This window comes from Sitophilus oryzae, unplaced genomic scaffold, assembly GCF_002938485.1.
Source record: "Sitophilus oryzae breed Bouriz unplaced genomic scaffold, Soryzae_2.0 scaffold_395_pilon_pilon, whole genome shotgun sequence".
NCBI classification, from domain to species: domain Eukaryota; kingdom Metazoa; phylum Arthropoda; class Insecta; order Coleoptera; family Curculionidae; genus Sitophilus; species Sitophilus oryzae.
Genome location: NW_022146968.1, coordinates 683,668 through 694,374, shown reverse-complemented (window position 1 = coordinate 694,374; position 10,707 = coordinate 683,668).

Below are 10,707 nucleotides of genomic sequence, written 5' to 3'. Positions count from 1 at the left end.
CAGATAATGGAAAATGCTACTGGAACACCCAGAACTGAAAGAGGCAAAACTATACTTAGTAAATCGCCAGTATCTGTATGGGGAAACATATTCGATTCTCCGGCTACCAGACGATCACTAAACAACAGTCAAATAGACATGACCTGGGATGATACCTCTGGTAAATCTATAACAAAGAAAAGAAAATTAGAAAATGAAGTGTTTGATACAAATAACTTATCAGAAAGTGATAATATAGAGAAAGAAAAGGAAAGGCTGTATAACAAGTTCAAGAGGCTCATGGAATCTTTAGAATTAGTATCCAATGCACTTGGCAAGGAGGTTACTGATAACGCAACCACTAAACGTTCAGTTAAGACAAAAGCACTAGAACTAAGAAGCATCGTCACTCAGATGTCAACCACGAGTATGAAAGAAATGCTTGAAGGCATACATCGAAGTAGTCACCTACAGACTGCAAGGCCTACAGAGAAAAATATGACGGAATCCTCTACACAAACACCAGTAAATGACAGGGGGTGGAGTGAAATAGAGCAGGCAGAAGATATAAGGAAAGAATTAAGCAGGTGTAGTGATTTGGAAGATTTAGTAACACTGATTAAAAAAGATTGGCCAGAATCGTCTTTCATAAATACCAGGCCTCTAGGGGCAAATCAACTAAAAGACCAGAGTACTGCTGTAATTGTACACACTACATTAGAAAAAAGTGACAGCAAAAGACTAGGTAGAATTTTGCAACCCCAGCTAAGGAGTGCAATAGAAAATGGACATTTACAAGCAGGAAATATCTTGATAAATATCAAGAAATCCAGTTTAGAAACGGATTCAGCTTTAACAGAAGAGGAAGAAAAGCACACATTTGCAATAGGCATAAACAAAGAAAGCACCATGGAAGACTTCGTAGTACAGTTAACCAAAGGGATTGAGAAAACAAAGCAAGTATGTGAAAATAGAGATTTGTCTAACTTATGCTATGTGATAGATGGGACCGAGCATGCAAGTATTACTCGGAAAATTTTAGAATACGTATACAGACACGAAGTAAATGCTAATATTTATTACTTACCTTACGTTAAGGGACAAAGAAAGCCTGATACAGAAGAAACAACTTCGAAAGGGGACACCTCGACCAAGAATAATACGGAAGAATGGAGACAGCTCCGACAAAGAAAATCTGAAATAATAAAAATCAAACTGAATAATGAGCAAACGACATTAGAAGAAACTGCTAGAAAAATGCAACAGAACATTAATCTAGATGATATGGGTGTACAAGTTCAACGAATCAATATTAATCGTGGTGCACTAACAATAAAGTTTAGATCAAAAGAAGAAGAGGGTGATAACAAATTCCGACAGGCTGTTGCCAATAATTTGGGCGAACAAGGAACGGTTGAAACGGCCAGAAAAAAGAAAACTCTCATTGTTAGACGTATTGATATTATTAACACAGAAGAAGATATAAAGTTAGCTATACAAGAAATTACAAAAACGACTTCGTTTGAAATTAAACTATTGGTAGACAAAAGAAGGAGAGACAAAAGAACAGCCATAGTTACGCTAGCCGAAGCGCCCGCACTAGAGATGTTGACATCAGGACAAATTAAAATTGGGTGGACAAGTTGTAAGGTAATGGAGCTTTTGACACCACCAAAATGCTATCGATGTTACGATTTTGGACATTTTGCTGATAACTGTGGTAAAACCGATCACATGAAAACCAAATGTCTCAGGTGTTGCGAAGAGGGGCACAGAGCAGTAGAATGCCAAAATCTACCTAAGTGTTATCAGTGTGACAAAGAAGGACATACAGCAGGGACGATGGCGTGTCCCGCTTACAAAAAAAATGGTAGAGGATATTAGAAAGAGCAAAAACAACCTTAAAAATTCTGCTAAAATTTGCCCAGTTAAATGTAAATCGAAGTAGGGCGGCACATGACCTGCTCTGGCAGGACACTATAGACGGCGATGTTCTCCTGATTACTGAGCCAAATAAATCGCTAGTCAGAGAAAAAGAGTATATCTGTGATCGTAACTTAAATACTGCTGTGATAATCCGAAATATATGTGATAGGACTGCTGTGATAAATATACAAACGGGGAATGACTTTGTGTGTGTTGAGTTTCAGACCTGTATTGTTATTGTGTGTTACGTGTCACCAAATGTAGAATTAAGTTACTTAGATAAGGTTTTATTAGATGTAGAAAAATACGTGTGTAGAAGTAAACCAACAATAGTTGTCGGCGATCTTAATTCTAAATCTCCTCTATGGGGATCTACAAAAGAAGACGCCAGAGGACGGCTCGTTGCAGATTGGCTGGCTCAAAATGACCTGTTAGTCGCAAATAATGGAGATGAACCAACTTTTGTGCGAAGAAACAGCAGATCACATCTTGATGTTACCTTTGGTACGACAAGAGCAATGGTACTGATGAGAAATTGGCGCGTTTTGACTGAGGAAAATCTTTCCGACCATCGAACAATAAAGTTCGAATTTGGGATTAATGATGGGAAGGAGAGAGGAGATATTCTGAAGACGCGCTGGAATTTTAAGCTAGACAAAGAGGAGAAGGTAAAGCTTTCAATAAGAAACAACATACCAACCTATAAAAATGTTGGAGGAGAGGAACTCATTAAATGTTTGCAAAAAGTATGTCGAGAAACTTTAGAAAATCAATCTTCAAAATATAATAGAAAACCAGCATACTGGTGGAATAGCGATATAGCGGACGCCCGAAAACAATGTCTGAGAGCTAGAAGAACTCTTACCAGATCGCACAGAAATGAATTATCCCAGACGAATTCAAATGAAGCCGAAACAGAGTACCGTATAGCGCGCAGTACCCTTAAGAAGAAGATTCTAAAATCAAAAGAGCAGTTATGGAGAGACATGTTAGACAATTTGGAAGAGGACATCTGGGGACAGGCATACAAGATCGTAACCAAGAAAATAAAGGTCAGACGTGCGATTCATAAAAAGACGCAGCTGCAAGAAGCGCAGAGGTTGTTTCCCAAAAGCGAGAGTATTAAATGGACCAAGGTACATTATGATCACTTCCCCCTAATTACTGATGAAGACATACAAAATTCAGCACGAAATCTTAAACGAGGCAAGGCACCGGGACCGGATGGCATACCGGTCGAGGTTGTCCAAATCTTGGCCGAGGAACAACCCAAAATTATCTCCAACCTCTTTAATGACCTCATCAAGGCTGCTAACTTCCCACAAATATGGAAATGTGCACAATTAGTACTTGTGGAAAAGCCAAAAAAGGAAGCTGATAAATCTTCATACCGACCTATATGCTTATTGGATTCTATGGGTAAACTTCTGGAAATGACCCTAAAGACAAAATTGGAAGAAGAAATAGAACAAAAAGGAGGTTTGAATAAGAGACAGTTTGGTTTTAGAAAAGGAATGAGTACAGTAGATCCACTTAGTAAGGTTACAAAAATGATAAAAATCTGAAGGACATTAGCTTGACAAACAGGGACGTGATGCTGCTTATAACATTAGATGTTAAAAATGCTTTCAACACAGCATCCTAGAAAGTAATAATAAATGAACTCACGTCATATTGGAATGTTAGCCAGTATTTAATTGAAGGCATCAAGAGTTATTTAAGTGATCGATCGATTCTGGTGGCAGACTGCGCTATGGAAATGACAAAAGGCGTGCCCCAGGGATCCATACTAGGTCCGCTTCTCTGGAATATTCTCTATGACGGACTTCTCAGGCTTCAATTCCCCTATGGAACTGAAGTACTGGCCTACGCTGATGACATTGCTTTAATTATTAGGACTAGAAGCGCGGAGGAAATAACTGCGATAGCAGAACAGGCAACGTCCCAGGTATGTTCCTGGATGGAGGAGGTAGGATTGGAAATTGCCCCTCAAAAAACAGAATGTGTTGCACTCGTAGGAGGCCGCAAATTGTCAGGCCGAGGCATTTTAGTAAAGGACAAAGTCATTGTGCTTAAAAGCACAGTAAAATACCTTGGAGTAACGTTTCAGGCTGGAGGTAACTTTACTCAGCACATACGCACGGTTGCAGCGAAGGCAGAGAGGCAATGTATACTGCTAACAAAACTTATGCCGAACTGGTCCATTATGGGGGAAACCAAGCGCAGAACGTTGGCCGCCGTTCAGACGTCTACCATTCTGTATGCTTCCGAGGTCTGGGGAAGGGCCGTTGAAGTGAAGAAGAATAGGGAATGGTTGAGGGCAGTTCAAAGGCGATTGGCGCTGCAAATATGTCGAGGGTACCGCACTATATCAGCAGATGCGGCAGAAGTAATTAGTTGCATGATACCGATAGATCTTCTAATACAAGAGAGGATGCAGAGAAAGGCGTGTCCGAATAGATAGCGAGAGTATAACCGGGAAAAAATACTGAACACATGGAGCGACAGATGGAAATACAATGTAGACGGGAAAGCGCAGTGGACAAGACAACTTATACCACATATAAGAAACTGGATAGACCGGAGCCATGGAGAAGTTACCTACGCTATGACACAATGTTTATCAGGACACGGATGCTTCAAGAATTACTTATATAAAATGAAACTTACCGATAGTCCAAAATGCATCTACGGTGACCACGATAACGACACAGCAGAGCACACAATCCTGGAATGCAAAAGGTGGACCTATGAAAGAAATAAATTAATGGAGAGTCTAAATACAGAGAAACTAACTTACACTAACTTGGTTCCAACGATGCTTAAGTCAAATGAGAACTGGAAAGCAGTCCGGGAATATATGGAGGCGCTGATATCTGCAAAGGAAAACGAAGCCAAAAGGTTTGGAAAGTAAAAAAAAAGAAGAATAATTTGAGTGTACTTACCATACTGCTCTAGTACTGCTTTGTACTTACCACACTCGCTAGTGTCCAACTTTGACTGAAGTGCTCAATTACCTGTAACATCACAATAAAACTGCCTCCCCCAGAAGTAATGCCGAAAGGTAGTTCCTTGGGGAGATACTCAAAGCGGTTTGTGGAGGTTTTTTAGTCGGTAAGGTACCTCAACCACCCCGACAGTACCACTTACGGTCTCTGGTTTGCAAATTTTTCCCCACAAAAAAAAAAAAAAAAAAATATATGAATAATATATGTAGAAATATATATATATATATATATATATATATATATATATATATCTTATTATATATATTTTTTTTTTTTAATTTTATATATATATTATATATTTTTATATATATTATATATAATATATATATATATATATATATATATATATATATATATATATATATATATATATATATATATATATATATATATATATATATATATATGGCGAAATTCATCAAATTAGCAAAACTCATCAAATTATTTCTTGAGAAAAATAAAAAATCATTACGTATCTTTTTAACTCTGCCTACTACATTACATTTGTTCCTTATTCATTGTCATTTATCTCCTAAGTGGTAAAAGATTGTTTGGAAAAAGTCGCGTGGCTTCTAATAACAATAACTAATAATAATAAATGTTTTGTCAACCTCGAAACATATACAGTAAACAGTCTACAAAACAGAACAACATACATACATATTGACAAAACTATCGCCAGTTTATTTTTCTTTTTTATTACTAACATAAATTATAAATAATATTGTTTCTGACTCGGGAAAAAAAATAATCAAATTCAACTAGTACCTCTAAAATAATCACGGCTTTCTAAAAAATAATGGGCATCCTAGGCCAAAAATAGTCACGTGATACCAGGAATAAAAAATAACAACAAATCAACTAACAAAATATCATCCGAGCAGTTCTTTAAGACCAACGGTTCTAGTTCTGAAATAAAATTTAACCTCACGAAAAGTCACATTTGGACATGCTATGATGTGCTTTAAGGTGTCATTTTATCCCTATACATTCTACATCGCCACTCAATCTTTCCCCAGGAGATAAATGCAGTAGGCTCTCTCGGGAAGAATGAATCAAGAAGTCATGCTGTTCGGCTGAGCTGAGTTCTCCAAGTATTATAATGACAGTAAACTAAGTTTATAATTTTTTATATATTTTCTCTTGGTATATTTTATTGGTCAAAAGATATTCTACTTGATATTTCTCGTAAACTAATGCATTTAATTCTATAATAAATTGATGTTTTGTATATGATGTTTTAATGATCTTCGATACCTAAAACGTCCCTAGCAGCAACCCCTTAAACCAGGGTCGCGACAATATTTGGTACTAAAATATGGATGGTATTCTTTAAATTTGTAAATAATTCTTCTTATCACGTACTGTTAAATCTGTAATCTGAAAAATAAGCAGAATAGAAAAATGTTTTATCAAGCCATACCCAAATATTTAGGTTTATCGCGGACACGAAATTAAAAACGATTTAATTGTTTACATTTTTCTTTAGGAATGCGCCTAGGAAAATAGAGGCACAATTTAATTTGGTATTCAAGCGCTCTATACTTGCTTGGCTTAGCAGTACTCTGACAATATCAACAAAATAACATGGATAAAAGTAAAAGTTGTGATCCAGCAAAAAGGCTAATTATTTTAAACTTAGTAAAATACAGTGCAGTTGCATCAATGTTGAAGTGTTCAAAGTGTATGGTGTTTAATGCTATGAAACACTATAAAATTCATGAGACGTTGAAAAGGTACCTAGAAAGAAGAGACCTAGGATAACTACCGAAAGAGAAGACAAAACTATTGCACGCATTGCAAAAAAGTCACCTCATTTGACAGCCCTGGATATTAGACGAGAAATTTATGGCGAAACCCATCCAAAACCATGAGTAAGAACAATTAGTCGCCGCCTTAGTGAGTTCCAACTATTTGGAAGTTTCCCGGAAGAAACCTCTGGTGTCGATGAAGAATCGTCATGTCCAATTACAGTTTGCACGAGATCATTTAAATTGGCAACTTGGCCAATGGAAAACTATACTTTGGTCGGACAAAACAAAGATTAATCGCTTCGGTTCAGATGGTCGAACTTATGTACGACGACCCACTAACCAAGAATTTAACCCACGATTCACAAAAGTAACTGTTAAACATGGGGTGGATCAATTATGGCCTGTTACTGTATGTCGTGGTATGGAGTTGGACCCATATAAAATTATAAATTTTTTTTTCACAGCACTTTTGCTGGGTACGGCCAATGTTCGCGGGGTCTTTATAGACCAACGCGACCATATGTTGCCAGTATACGTCTCACGGTGTGACAGGTTGCCAGAATGACAGCTTTTTGTGAGATTGCTACAATTTGCTTCGGGTTGCGTATGCCGATAGCCTTAAGATTGCGAGGTAAGTACTTATCTACTAACATATTACACGATATTATTATGGGATATATTTCCACCTTTTCCAACTGATACATTCTCTTTATCTCATCCGCCAGTTCTTGGTATTTCAGGACTTTCTCCATTCTTGATTTTCCTACATTTTCGTCTGCTGGAATTTGTATATCTATTACTTGCGCCTTTCTTTGCTTCTTATCAAAAACTAAGATGTCTGGTCGATTGTGACTCACCGTCCTATCCGTTGTTATAGCTAGGTCCCATAGGATCTTCCACGATTCGTTTTCTAGTACCGTCTGAGGCTGGTATTTGTAGTATGGGACTTTTGCAGTAAGGAGCCCCGTTTGTATACAGAGTTCCTGATGTATTACGCCTGCAACTTGGTTGTGCCTGTTGAAATTTTATTATTATTATAATTATTTTATAATATATAATATATAATGTAATTTTATAACTTTATAAAATTATAAAATAGATGGAGTTATGGATCAAGAAAAATATAAATCCATATTAGAAACTGTGATGTTGCCATATGCAGAGGAAAATTTGCCCGTTACATGGAAATTCGAACAGGATAATGATCCTAAGCATACAGCAAGGTCGGTTAAGAGATGGTTTCGACAAAAACAAGTTGACTTAATTGAATGGCCCTCATGCAGTCCTGACCTAAATCCCATAGAAAATCTTTGGAACGACGCGACGTAAAAAAATTATTCAGCCAAAACAATTCAAAAATAAGGACGAATTATTCTTGGGTGTTCAAGACGCATGGCAGTCTATTCCAGTCACGCACTGTCAAAATCTAATTGAGTCCATGCAAAGATGTCGAGCAGTCATTGAAAATAAGGGTTATCCTGCGAAATACTGACTTTTTCACTGTAGAATTAAATATTCAGAATGCATTTTTAATTTGTTGTTCAAGGGGACAACAAATTTTAAAAATAATAGTTTTTTGGTAATTTTTCTTTAAAGGCGGCATCCCACGGCGATGTATCGGCGATCCTGGCTCGTGGCTTGAGTTAATTTGGGCTTGGTAAGTGGATGCGATCCCACGACGCGTGAAAGATCGTGAAGAAGGCTCGTGTTGGTTTGGCAAATTTAGTTTTTAGTCGTGCCAGTGGTGTTGATGCAACATGAACAAGAATAATCGTGTTGCAGCCGCTTATTACATCATGTTGGGTAATTTTTTGAACCAGCAGCAACGGCAAAAAAAAGGCGTTGGTGGAGAGTGTCTTTGTATAAAAGACGCAATATGTAAGTACTTTTATAGGTTGCCCTTTTAAATTCAATACAATTTGATATAGCATACTGGGGGAGGGGGTGAAAACTAGTCCTATTTATTTTTTTGTATATGTCATTCTTCTGTATGTAAAAAAGTGAAGAAATTTCCCGAAAATTGACTACTTTTGAATTAGCATAATAGTAAAGTAAAAACAGAAATTATATAAATAAAGACAGAAATTATATAACCTCCGAATCTGTTGTTTTATTCGACATATAAACACTGTGCAAAAACCGGTACATGAATTCAAAGGCAAACCAATCAGGTTTGAATACATTCTGGGATCCAGACCCAGTTTTAGTTGTGTCTTTTTGTTAAATCTTTCGAAAAGAAGCCATTAGGCTATCTCTTTTTTTGATTCCGTCACCGTAAACTTTTTACGGACATTTGTTCTTCAATTCGTTTCCACGCATCATGGACCGGGTTGCATATTCGTATCGGACGTAGCTTATTACACAGCGGAAAGTGCCGAACCTACGCTCGTAACGGACGCGCGTAATCGCACAACCCTGTGCAATATCACACGTCCGATACGAAGTACGAAGACCGGCAGTTTTCTATATTTCCCATGTAGCTGTTTTCCGAGTTATTTTTTGTAGACAAGGTGGCTTTTTTAGATGTCAATACTTTAAATTATTTTTCAATATACAGGAGGCATCGTTAGTACTAGACAGGTGTCATTTTTCTTATTTTAAATACTTAGAATACTATGTATACTAGTATACTATGTATACTAGTATACTATGTATACTATTATATCATACTGGAATTCTACTAGTCATTCTGGATATACACGTATATCTATCTTTAAGTGTCTGTAAAATGTTAAATATTTTCATTTTAAAAGTCAGAGTTTTCCCTCTTTGACATGCTACAGAATCCAAACGATGCAACAAACAACAAAGAGGTTTGTATTTCCCTGTCTTAGTCTCACATGCTATCTTCGAGTTAAATTAAAACTTAATATCTAGGACAGGAATATGCAAATCATTTTGTATATCTGTATGGCATCGTCTTGATTCTGTAGCATGTCAGAGAAGGGAGAAACTATCATTTTTCCAATGTTAATTTTACAGATACTGTTGATAGGAGTTAGATATGATTGTCTTATATGAAGTATATTTAGAATTGAGAGTTGAATTCAAATTATATATACAGGGTATCCCACGTAAAATAAGAAAGTCGGTACAGTTCCCATACTGAAGAAAGAAAAAAGTATTAATTATATTAGAAATTATGTATTGAAGAAAAATTTCAAATTATTGGTATCTATATAAAAATACCACCTTTTATTTAAACTTAAAAAAGCTAACCTAACCCAGCGAAAACGTGGGAAATGGCCAATGATTATGTATAAACATCATAAAAACTAATATAGTTCCAAAAGTAAGTGCAGTATTTAGAAAATTTATTGTCACCTAAACTAATATTCAACTGTACACAATTATTTAAAGAGTGAGGTGCCTTTGTCTTGCTTCCACCTTTTCTCCCCGATTGCATTCGTCTTTTTCCTGTCGCCACTGTCTTTCGCCTTGAAATGGATGTCGGTTGAACACCTGTCTTTTTGCCTTGCCTTTGCACTTTGCAATGCGATTTTACAAGGTTAGATCTTGGTTTACATTGATTATATTTAAACATTTGGAACAATCCACTCAATAAGGATGATGCAGAATTGATATTTTTATTATAAGCTGAGACGCACAAATTTATTGCCCCTGAAAAACCAGAGTGGTCGTCCTTTAAGGCTGCTTTTACATCCTCGTCAATTTTTATAATAAATCTGGACCAACTGTGTTCTGCTTCAGATACCATTATATTAGTATAAAAGGATTCATGGCAATAAATAGCTAGAAATGCATTCAGTGGGTTTTGCTGCTTCTCAGTGAGTGCTGTCGAAGATTATACTTATTGTAAAGACATTAAATGAGGAATACTTTCATGAATATAAATATCCAATTTTTATATAATAATAAAAGTATGACCCTTCCACTCAAAAGATTTTAGATTTACCCCTGAATGCATTTAGTTAAGTAGTATTGCTCTTTGTTGGAATTTGTGGGAAAATCTAGCTGATATTCATTCTAACCTTAAATTGTCCATTGTAACAACGGATTTCAATAATTAATAGAGGCTA